This window comes from Mandrillus leucophaeus, unplaced genomic scaffold (assembly GCF_000951045.1).
Source record: "Mandrillus leucophaeus isolate KB7577 unplaced genomic scaffold, Mleu.le_1.0 Scaffold509, whole genome shotgun sequence".
NCBI lineage: Eukaryota > Metazoa > Chordata > Mammalia > Primates > Cercopithecidae > Mandrillus > Mandrillus leucophaeus.
The window spans coordinates 1,434,769-1,447,561 of NW_012105464.1; the positions used below are offsets into that span (position 1 = coordinate 1,434,769).

General features: G+C 36.8%; 1 pseudogene; it reads left to right on the forward strand.

The window, feature by feature from the left end:
* Positions 1-245: 245 nt before the first annotated feature.
* LOC105551156 lies at positions 246-1,228 on the forward strand (annotated as a pseudogene).
* The last annotated feature ends 11,565 nt before the right edge of the window (positions 1,229-12,793 follow it).

A 12,793-nucleotide genomic window follows, 5' to 3' on the forward strand; every position in this document is an offset into this window, starting at 1 on the left:
AGGTTCTGCACATTGCACCATACTGGGAGTCCAGGTGCCAAGGAAGGGGGAAGGAAAAAAAAGGGCCATGTGCAAATGCCATGGCCGCCATCTTGTTTGAGTCCCTGCTTCACACCCTCTGTTCTCCATAATGCCTGCTTCTTCCCTATCTACCTTGCCTGGGCCCTCTGCATTGCCCTGCTTAGCAGGAGTGCAGGGAGAGTTCCTGCTCTTCCCTGGACTCCTGTGTGGAGGCATTTTTCAAAATGTTCACAGAATGTGGATTTTGTGGCACTAGCAGCAGTAATGCCCAGTAAAGCCTACAGTCCTTGTTGACTTCACGTCCTGGAAGAAATCCAGAATTTAACAGTGAAAGATTTACTAGTGCAGGAACTTCCACGGCTGGTATTAAGAAGATTATGAAACAATAATATAAAGATGATCAGTAGAGAAGCTCCTGTGCTCTTTGCCAAGGCAGCCCAGATTTTTATCACAGAGTTGACTCTTTGAGCCTAGATTCACACAGAGACTAAAAAGCACTGGACTCTATAGGGAAATGATGTCACTATGGGAATTACAAAATTAGATCAGTTTGACTTTCTCATTGATATTGTTTTCACAAATGAACTGAACCCTCCAAAGCGTTAGGAGGAGGTGCAGCAGTCTATAACTCCTGCCAAGCCCATCTAGTACTACTTCACACTGGCTTAGCAACTCTCCACGGTCCAAGTCTAGGGACAGCAACAAGGCCAGGAGACCACCAGCTCTATGACCACCGTCCAGCTTGGGTAGATCATCATGCAGCCTCAGCAGGGCCAGATCATGCCCCTGACAATGCAGGTTGGAGAAGGTCAGCAGGTGCAGATTGTCCAGGCCCAACCACAGGGTCAAGCCTAACAGTGCCAGAGTGACACTGGACAGACTATGCAGGTTATGCAACAGATTAACTAAAACAGGAGAGATCCAGAAAATCCCAGTGCAGCTGAAGTCAGGCCAGCTAGAATATATTATCTTAGTCCAGCCTGTATCAGGTACTGAAGTTGTGCAGAAACAGATCTAGATGCTTGCCACCAATGCCCAACAGATTACAGAGACAGAGGTCCAGTAAGGACAGTGGTGGTTCAACCAGGTCACAGATGGACACAAGCTCTACCAGCTCCAACACGTCACCATTCCTGTGGACTAGGACCTCACCCAGCGCATGTTCAACCAGTCAGTTAACCAGCTCTCCTACAGGCAGGACCCCTAAGGGACCTATGACTGAGAGTCTGAGCTGACAAGGCCAAGGACACCCAAGACAATTTTTGCCATACAGCCTTATGGTTATGGATTATGGGCACAGCCTCCCTCCCCAGAGGACCCGGCTGACCTCTCAGCACCTCCCGCAGGCCAGGACACTGGGGCACTTGGGCCTCATGCCTGGGGCCCGAGATTCTGCAACAGAAAAATGTAATTCTTTTTGTTTTCTTTTTTCCATTTATTTTCCTCTAAGGAGTCAATATTTCAATATGTCGAGCTGTGTGTCCAATGCTATGAAATGAAAATATTAAATGACATATTTATGGCATTTTCCTGAAGAGCATGGTTTAAGAAATATTTCCCCCTTTGGTTTTCCTTTTTTTGGTTCTCACTGCCACTTCTTTTTAGGTGCAAATCTCCCCAGGAGTGTCCTATATTTCCTGACTCTTGGAACAACTGCTGCCCCCAAGTTTTACCACCTTTGCTACCCTCAGATTGAGTTAGGTGAATGTATGTAGCTTTGTTTTCACCAGTGACCCTTTCCCCTTCCCTTGCTTTCACCCCTGAGCTCTGTGTTTCTGTATCCTGAGGCCATGGAAACATTCCTTGCATTTAAGAGACAAATTCATTCCCCACGGAGAGTGGGTGAGCTCATTCCTACACCCTTCTGTCCCAGGGACCCAGGAAGACTAGAACTTTGGGCATTTACTGCCCACCCCCCCTTTATTTTAAAATGCATTAAACATTGTGCTAGTTCCCTTTGCTGCATGGACTTCAAACTACATAAAATGCAATAAACCTCATTTTAGATTAAAATAATGGGCAAAGGACTTGAACAGACATTTTTCCAAAGAAGTTATACAAATAGGCAAAAATCACATGAAAAAGCGTGCAACATCATTAGTGATCAAGAAAATGCAAACCATTGTCTCAGTGAGATACCATGTCATACCTGTTAGGATGACCACTGTCAAAAAAACAGAAAATAACAAGTTTTGGTGAGGATGTGGAGTAATTGAAATCGTTATACATTGTTGTTGGGATTGTAAAATGGTGCAGTCACTTATGTTTCCTCAAAAGTTTGAAAATAGAAGCACTACTACTATTATGATCCAGGAATCTTACTTCTGGATATTTATCCAAAAGAATTAAAAATTGAATCTTAAAGAGATATTTGCACATCCATGTTCACTGCAGCAATACTCACAATAGCCAAGATGTGGAAGCAACCCAAATGATCATGGATGGAGAAATAGATAAACAAAATGTGGTACATATACAATCAAATATTATTCAGCATTAAAAGAGAATGAAATCCTAGCACTTTGGGAAGCCGAGGCGGGTAGATTACCTGAGGTCAGGAGTTCAAGACCAGCCTGGCCAACATGGCGAAACCCTGTCTCTACTAAAAAATACAAAAAATAGCTTGGCCTGGTGACAGGTGCCTGTAATCCCAGCTACTTGGGAGGCTGAGGCAGGGAGAATTGCTTGAAACTGGGAGGTAGAGGTTGCAGTGAGCCGAGATCACGCCACTGTACTCCAGCCTGGGCGACAAAGCGAGACTCCATCTCAAAAAAATAGAGAGAGAGAAAGAAATCCTGGCACAACAACATGGATCAACCTTGAGGACATTATGCTAAGTGAAATAAGTCAATCACAAGCACATATACTGGATATATAAGATAACTAAATTAAACAAACTTACAGAAACAGGAAATTGAATTATGGTTGTCAGGGCAGTTTTGTCAATGAGTAATAGACTTTCAGCCATGCAAGATGAAAAAGTTCTAGATATCTGCTGTACAACATTGGGCCCATAGTTAAAAATACTGTACTTGTCAACTTAAAAATTGTTTAGAGGGTATATTTATTGTGTCTGTTTTACCACAATAAAGAAAACGGGTTGATTAATGTGGAAAACATGAAACTGCACCTCTCAAATACTCCTTCAAAATAGAACTTGCTGCCCAGCTACGTGGAGTTCTGTCAGCTGACTACCTTCTTTTGTCACCTCCTAGAGAGTTTGTCTCATCTGCAGAGTGTCTCCTAGTTAAACCCCACCTGGCAACCCATGTCCCCTGACTGATGGGGCTTAGAGACCCAGACATTTTATCTGATTTCAGAGAGTCTGAAAGACAATACCGGGCTCCTACTTGATTTGGCCAATGACTCATGGAACTTGCATAGCTATTCTTCTTCTTCCTTTGTCCAAATATGCTTCCTCCCATTTTCTTAAGCAGAAATTGATCTCTGCCTGCTTCCTGCAAAACCAATCACTGAAAAATCTTGATTGAATGTCACACTTTTGGCGACCCTGCTGATAGTTACAATACAGTCTTTTCTGGTGGTTGAAATATATCTTCAATGAGGATCTCAAATTCTCTCCATCTGTCCATCCATCCGTCTGTCATCCTACGTATGCAGTCAAAACTTCCAAGTATCTTTTATGTGCTTTGTGCTGGCTTCTGTCTTTAAAAAGCTTTTAATCAAACAGAATAAATAAAACATTTATGTGCAAGATGACTATGAAAGGAGTAGGGCAGAAATAGATAAGCAAATAAACTCTACCAGACGGATACAATATAGAAGCAAAGAATTACAGTGGTGGTAGTGAAAATGAAAAGGGATGGATAGGAAAAAAGGAGTGATTTTTGGTGGAAAAAAAAAAACAGGAGGTGGTGACTGATGGCAATGTAAGACATCTAAAATCCTTTGAAAGGAAAAGAATACTAAAAAGCATCATATAGGTACATATAGGCATTCATAGATCAATTGCCGTAGCTTACTCTAAACATCTTAAAAGTTTAGCCATTAAATAAAACAAACTTTAAACCTTGTTAATGAAAGTCATGTTGTAGTTATAACTAGCACGTGGTTTTAAAAATCCCAGGTCTTTCTTGTTGGTTTGGTTACTGTGATCAGTGAAGTATTTCTTATATTTTATTTGTTAATGAAATAACCCATATCCCACTGATATCCCACATATAACATTTCTAGTGATTAGTAAAACTACAAACTTTATTAGCCAATTTATTGAAATTGCTGTGCACATTGATTCTGTTTTAAGTTTTTTTGATGTCTTTCTTTCCTCCTACCTTTACTCTATAGTTCTCTTGATAACTGTTAACTTCAACAGTTAAAATTCAAAGTTTAATACGGGTTTATTTTTAAGGGTTTATTTTTCCCATTTCCAAGTCCAGCAGCAAATCTTAGCTCCATGATCTTAATAATATTTCCTCTGTAACAGTGAGAGTCAATCTCCAACTGAATTTTGTAGCAATCAATGTTTGTAAATATCTAAATCCGACCTTTCGCAGTGCCTTGCTAGACATAATGCTTTCCTGTTACTATACCCTAGCCTGTATTCACGCTGAAGAGCAGTGATTTTATACTTTTTGAATACTGAAAATATTTTAACCTAAAGCTACTAGATCCTCTGAGTGACAGTACTTACATTTTACTCTGTCATCATTGTTTTTGAGAAAACATATAACCAAAAGTTACTCTAAATTCAACAACACTTTGAAGGAAATTTTTATTGTACCAACTATTAGGGCATGCACTGAAATCCATAAGATCATGTTTAAAAACATCTTGTGCAAATTATTTGTTAGACGGTTGTGCATGAGGACAAGTGGAGCATGTCAACTACTTTTTATGATTTTGCTGCCCCTCAGGTGTCCCCAGTCCAGAAATTGGAAACCATTTTCAAAGACAATGGAGACTCATTAATAATTTTAGCATTGCAAGACTATTAATGATAATAAGCAGAGATGTTTTGGATAGATTTCATAGAACCCTTATTGGAAAAGAACAAAACAATTAAATATAAATAAAGTTTGTCTGTTTCCCTATCATTGAATTTACATCCAATGGGAATATTCTGGAAAAAGATCATTTATTTTTGGAAACTTAGTGTGGTAAGTCAGCCTTATACTATACTTGGTACATTGTAGTTCCCAGATAATTTTATTTTTTACTTTCCTTCTGTGACACTCATATGTGGTCACAGGTCCCTGGGTAATCACACCTTCTGGAAGCATATTCCCTCTGAAAGTGATGCCAGATCATTGCCTGGCTTTCTAAGCTTCTGTGGTCATTTAATTATGGCCTAGATGATCTAATAACTATACTCTTGCTTAGGCATTAATATCTAACTTTCAAGCTACAAATTTATAAGCAACAATATTCTTCTTTAGCATTGTTCTAATCAATGAGAACACACATTTCACGGTGTGGTTTCAAGCATTTGACTAGATGCTTGGGGAAAAATATTTTAATAGGGAATTCTATAAGATGGAGTTCTATCACAATACAGAGTTTATGACCTTTTTAAATAACTTATAAAGCCAACTTTGACGTTAGTCTTTGTGAAACCCCCTTCATTTAGAATAGTTTGATTCCAGATATTCCAAGCATAACTATGACTTCTTTTGGCTTAGTTCACTTCAAAAACCATAAAATCTTCTAAGATATAAAATGAAAATAACCTACAAATATTATCTAGTCTATTATTTAGATAGATCATGGCTGTCTTAAGGTGCATTAAGAAATTTGAATGAATTGCTTAATACAACTCTGCCTGCTGTGTTCATGAGTTTATGTCATCATGGTGAAAGTTTTAGCTTTTCATTACCAGCAGGTTGCAGATGCTGATTCACATAATATATTTAATGCTTTTGTCCCTGCTCAAGATTCCTTTGGACTCACCATTAAATATGTAAGGATGAAAACAGGAGAAAATATATTGTTTCATATAGCTTTACAAATAATTTTTAGATTCAACTGCCTTAAGTATTTTAAGACTGATCACATTACCAGAGCAATCTACCATACATCACATTTCTACTCTTTGGATATTAAGACAGTACAGTTCAGTACTTTGTTAATCTTGTATATCTTTCTGAATACTTAAAGTATAAATTTTGCCTTTGTATATTTTTATAATCATAGTTATTTACATATATATTTGTAAAGACAAAATTTATAAATTTAGAATATACATATGTGCATATATGTATATACACACATAAACACATATGAGCTCTTGCTAAAACAAATATATTTAGGGATTGGTAATTTATCCCTTTTATCACAATTCATTTTTGTTGGTTTCTTTGATTTTTGAGATGGAGTTTCATTCTTGTCACCCAGGCTGGAGTGCAATCGAACAATCTTGGCTCACTGCAACCTCCACATCCCAGGTTCAAGTGATTCTTCTGCCTCAGTCTCTCAAGTAGCTGGGATTACAGGTGCATGCCACCACGCCCAGCTAATTTTTGCATTTTTAGTAGAGGCAGGGTTTCACCATGTTGGCCAGGCTGGTCTTGAACTCCTGACCTCAGATGATCCACCCGCATTGGCCTCCCAAAGTGCTGGGATTACAGGAGCAAGCCACCATGCCTGGACTTGCAATTTATTTTTGGGAACCACATTGTATTAGTCCATTTTGACACTGCTATGAAGAAATACCTAAGATTGGGTAATTTATAAAGGAAAGAAGTTTAATTGGCCCACAGTTCTGCATGGCTGGAGAGGCCTCAGGAAACTTACAATCATGAAGAAGGTGAAGGGGAAGCATGCTTGGACCTTCTCACATGGCGACAGGAGAGAGAAGGGAAGAACAAAGTTGGGAGAGCCCCTTATGAAGCCATCAGATCTCATGAGAACCCACTCTCTGTCATGAGACCATTATGGATGAAACCACCCTCATGATCCAATCATCTCCCACCAGTCTTTCCCGTGACATATGGGGATTAAAATTTGAGATGAGATTTGTGTGGGAACACAAAGCCAAACCATATCACACATTTTGAACTGTGTTAACAACAGATTATAGTATATTCCTTTAGGGACATTCTCTTGTAAAGAAAATACATATTGATACATATTAATCAGATGTAATGACTTAAAATACTGAAAGTGGGTCCTAGGAGAGATTTTTAGATTTTTCAAATTTTTTATAGAAATTCCGTTCTGTTTGTTTTACCAGATTACTGAGTATCCAGAAATTGAGATGATTCATGTGAAAACAACATATAAATTTAAGATATTGCAAAATGAACATGTATCTGTATGTTTGATGAATATCTGTGAATCTCTTATGTGATCTAAAGAAGACTCTGCATTTAGTCATCTGTGCTGCAAATCAGTGGAAAACATTCATATTTGCAACATACTGGAATGGATTTAAGGAAATTGAGATTATATAAGAAAATCTATTTTAGAGCACTAAATTAGTTAGCGTATAATTGCTAGAACTGTTAAAATTATAAATAACAGAGACTTTATGGCCTGCAGATAGCATATATTCTTTGTTATTGCAATGCCTAGAAAAGTTAGCTGTAACTCTGCTCCTTTTTCTCCTGTCTACAAAAAGATTATTGAAAGACATATAAGTAAAAGTAACGTTATTGTCAGTAACATTTTGAGTCCGCTTTGAATTTTTAAAATGAATAAATCAAAACTCTGGGACTTTATTCCTAATTAACAAAATGACTTGTGATAGAGTCATTTTTATATCTTACGACACCATGGATAAACTCTACCATTATAAATGTACATTACAGCACTAGAATTAAAATGCACTATTCCATCAATTGTCCTAACATAAATATACTATCTATAGTAAATATTACATATTTGAGTAAACATTAACACTTTTGTACATAAGAAAATTTACAAGTAAATATTTTTGCTAACAGTTATTAAATTGAGAAATATTTTAAATATTCAGATGTGAATAGTATAAGCTTCTTTACAAAGCTTACTGAAGAAATTTCATTTTCTGAAATAAGTTTCCCTGAAGCAAGCAGAATCATTCAAAATTATTTCACTGATGTTATGTTTTTACTTAAATAATAGGTAGATGGTAACAAGCACTTCTTTTGGATGGTGATAGTGCTAGTAGTGGGGTACACAGTGGAAAACATTTTCAAAGAGGTGATGTAACATCTTTTCATTTTTCTATTTCTAAGTGTATTTAGTACAATAAAAAGCATTGTGGCACTTCAATCCAAAGCAGTGTTAGCACTGAACTCTTTGTTAACCATGCACGGCCACTCCCAGTTTTGCCGACATAATTTCAGGTTTAGATGCCTCGTGGAGGAAGTTTAGATACACAATTCTATTAAGACTAGAGACGCCTGCTCTTAGAAACCATAACCTAGCACTCTGCCTTCTCCTCTTGTTTTAACCCTGTTCCTATGAATTAAAGCACATTCAATCAAACTCCTTTTCGAACACTAGATTTGTTAAAAATACATTTAGGAACCTTATGAACCTTAGTTAAGACCAGAAAGAAAGAAAGAAATAATATTACAATCTTACAGTACATGATATATTGTCTATAGGCCTTCACAGTACTTCAGATGCTATTGGAAAGCAATAAAATAATGTAGTTAAAAAACTCTTTATTACAAATATTTACTATGAAACTTCAAAATTTCAACTCCGAAATAAATTGGAATAAACAAGGTTAAAAGTAGCTTATTTCACTAATGAGGAGCAAAGACTTCAAGATGTGAGATTAGTGTCATTATTCCCCAGCTAATTACTGGGGAGATGAATAGTGAGACTCTATACACCTTCTGTAATGTTTTATAGGTACTTATCAGGCATTCAACTCAAAATTTTGATACTTAACACTATCATTTGCATCTTATTGGTTATTCTGTACTGTGAATTTAAAAATTCTTCGGTGATGTACATTTGTGTTTGAGGCTTTTAAAGGATAATTTTGTTTGCTTTCCCTTTTTATTCATGACAGTGACCCGTTTTCTATAATCCAGCAGTGAGAAGGAGTGGAAAATAGAATTAAAATAGTAATGCCAGCCTGAGACTGGGAAAAGAAATATGGTGCTTGTGTTTTCATGCAAGACTCTGTGTGTGTATGCATTATAATAAGGGAGACAAATGCATTAGACTGAATCACATAAAACTGCCATTTGTGTAGTTGGTGATGTTATGTAGTTCAGCCCAATATTTTGAGGTTCTTTTGATGCCCACAGTCTTTGTACGAATCTAATTAGTGCTGCTGAAGCTTCAGGCATATTCCATCATTGTACTTATAGCATACAGAAGCATCTCTTTTTATAAGGGAAAAGTAAAGCAAGCAGAAAACAACATCATGAGGACTTCAAAATACCAGTAAGAGTTTCATCATTATCAGGAAATTTTTGAGTCTACTTTGATCTCTTAAAAATAAATACATATTCCAAAAACTCTGATACTTCATTCTAGTTAAAAAAATATTAACTCTTATGCCATCACAAGAGATTGAGATATGCTTGAGTAGGGCAACATCAAAACATATTTAGGATCAACTTGATAAACTCTTTGAAAGAAAATATTAATATCTCTATATGGTAATTTTAGTTAAAAGTTATACAGACATTAGAATAACATGTTAAATTATTGGGGGAACCAGCCCCCAATATTTCAACATAGGTTCTTTTCTATTTTCCTTAAGTGTCTGCTGGTTTGAGAAATAAAGAGAAAGAGTATAAAGAGAGAAATTTTACAGCTGGGCCTCCAGGGGTGACATCACATGTCGGCAGGTTCCGTGATGCCCCTCGAGCCGCAAAACCAGAAAATTTTTATTAGGGATTTTAAAAGGGGAGAGGGGTATGAACATGGAGTAAGTCACAAAGATCACATGCCTGAAAGGGCAATGAAAGATCACAAGGGCAGAGAGGCAGAGCAAGATCACAAGGCCAGGGAGAAATTAGAATTACTGATGAGGTTCCATTATCCCACTGGACACGCATTGTCATTGATAAACATCTTAACAGGAAACAGTGTTCAAGAGTAGACAACCAGTGTGACTAGAATTCACCCAGCTGGAATTTCCTAATCCTAGCAAGTCTGAGGGCACTGCAGGAGACCAGGGCATATTTCATCCCTTATCTTCAACTGCATAAGGCAGACACTCCCAGAGTGGCCATTTATAGACCTCCCCCTGGGAATGCATTCCTTTCCCAGGGTTATTCCTTGCTGGGAAAAGAATTCAGTGATATTTTTCCTATTAACTTTCTGCAAGAAGAGAAATATGACTCTGTTCCGCCCAGCCTCGCAGGTAGTCAGAACTTATGGCTATTTCACTTGTTCCCTGGAAATCTCTGTTATCTTGTTCCTTTTTAGGATGCCCAGATTTCATATCATTCAAACACACATGCTTTACAAACAACCTGTGCAGTTAACGCAATCATCATAGTGTCCTAAGGTGACATACATCCTCAGCTTACGAAGATGACGGGATTAAGAGATTAAAGTAAAGACAGGCATAGGAAATTATAAGAGTATTGATTGGGGAAGTGATAAATGTCCACGAAATCTCCACAATTTATGTTCAGAGACTGCAGTAAAGACAGGGATAAGAAATTATAAAAGTATTAATTTGGGGAACTAATAAATGTCCATGAAATCTTCACAATTTATGTTCTTCTGCCATGGCTTCAGCTGGTCCCTCTGTTTGGGGTCCCTGATTTCCCGCAACATTAAATAAATAAAATTTGCATAAATAAAAAAGAAATAATCATTTTCATAATAGGAGTTTAAAATTATTTCCTAATTTATATAGCTCTCAAATTCGATTCAGAAACTATGTTTTAATGAAGCAATCTGAAACAGATCTGAATTATCACTCCTTAATTACTTCTTTAATTATTTATATAAAAACAAGACCAAAATAATCTAAGGCATGAGAGTTCTAAAGACAATGTCCCATAATCCTAGCTTTCTATGTTTAAGACTGAAAACACCCATGCTATGAAAATATAGGCATTACAAATATACATTTTTAGAATTGTGATATTAGAACTATTATCCCAGCTGTGAATCAATGACATTTATTGTGTACTGATTTATATTAGAGACTAAGAGATTCCTGTCATAGAACCCTTAGCAGAAGTAAACTAAATGATATTGTTTGATAAACAAACAAATTCTAAAAAATATGGACTAATAAATAATAAAAATATTTGAAAATTAAGTTATACAAAAGCATGCATCATAGTAAAAGTGTTAACATAAGAATAATTGATTTTCATTGAATTAGATCAATTATCTTTATAACTCTTAGTTTCATGTAGTTATAAAAGACTGCTACTTTTAGACAACTTCTTGAATGAATGTAGAGCAATTGATTTCTTATAATTCTAAACCAGAGGACTGATGCATAACCTGAAGTTTGTAGAAAATGGTGATAATTTCTGAGTGTGATACTTGAAAACACATATACCTATCCTGTAAACTTATAAAAATAAAACAAATTTATGCATTTACTTCCTCATGATGCCATAAGAGGTGTCTAGTTTATTTTTCATCTGCTAATAATGCTGTCCTATGCTGTGCTTTTCAATTTTGGGACCTGACTCAGTAGTTTTTAGCCCTAAAAACTGACAATTTAGCTGCATGAAGGAGTCCTTCCAGAAGACTTTACATACCCTGTGAACCCCAAATACCTGAGACAGGTCTCAATCAATTTAGGAAGGGTTTTTTTGGTTTTGTTTTGGTTTTTTTTTGCCAAGGTTTAGGGCACACCCATGGCATAGCCTCAGGAGGTCCTGACAAAATGTACCCAAGGTGTTTGGGGTACAACTTGCTTTTATATATTTTAGGGAGACATAATGTATCAATCAATACAGGTAAGGCTTACAATGGCTCCATCTGGAAGGGCAAGACAACTCGAAAGGGGAGGTGGGGGGGTGGACCTTCCAGGACATAGGTAGATTTAAAATTTTTCTGATTGGTAATTAGTTGAAAGAGTTATTATTAGCAGAAAAGAATGTCTGGGTAAGATAAGGAATTGTGGAGACCAAGGATTTATCATGCAGATAAAGCCTCCAAGTAACAAGCTTCTGTGAGAATAGACTGTAAAGATTTCTTATCATACTTAAGGTCTCTGTTGATGGCAATGCTGGAGGGGTACAATGAGGCATGTCCAACACCCTCTTCCATCATAGCCTGAACTAGATTTTCAGGTTGACTCCCCAAATGCCCTTGTCTGAGAGGAGGGATCCATTCAGATGGTTGAGGGGGTACTTAGAATTTCATTTCTGGTTTGTATTCTCCCGCCTCTGGCCAAGATTTGCCAAATGCAACATTGATGGCCACCAAATTTTTACTCTGTCCTATACCATTGCTGGGATGACATGGTTGCCTGCCCCAGGTCCATCCTGTCCCTTGGTAAGACTCCCTGTGGCCAAGGAACTGAGAGTATTAATAAAAAGACTTATAGCCAATTGAATGCTTTAGGCCAGATAGGAATGGATGTGGACATGCATTCTTTACCCCTTGAATTTTTTTTAAGTAAAAAGTCAACAAACAAAAAACCAAAAGCGAGGTTACAAAACTGACTTATCTTTAATGTCTATACTTTGAGCTACTGTGATATTGGTTTAATTACAGACTTATAGCAATGAAGTATACAAAACATAAGATTTGTTCTGAAATTTTAAATTTTATTTATTTATGAAATTTATTTATTTATAAATTTATTTATTTATTTTAATTATACATATATGTATATATTTGCATGACTCATAACAGGGAATATTATACCCAGGAGGCTTTG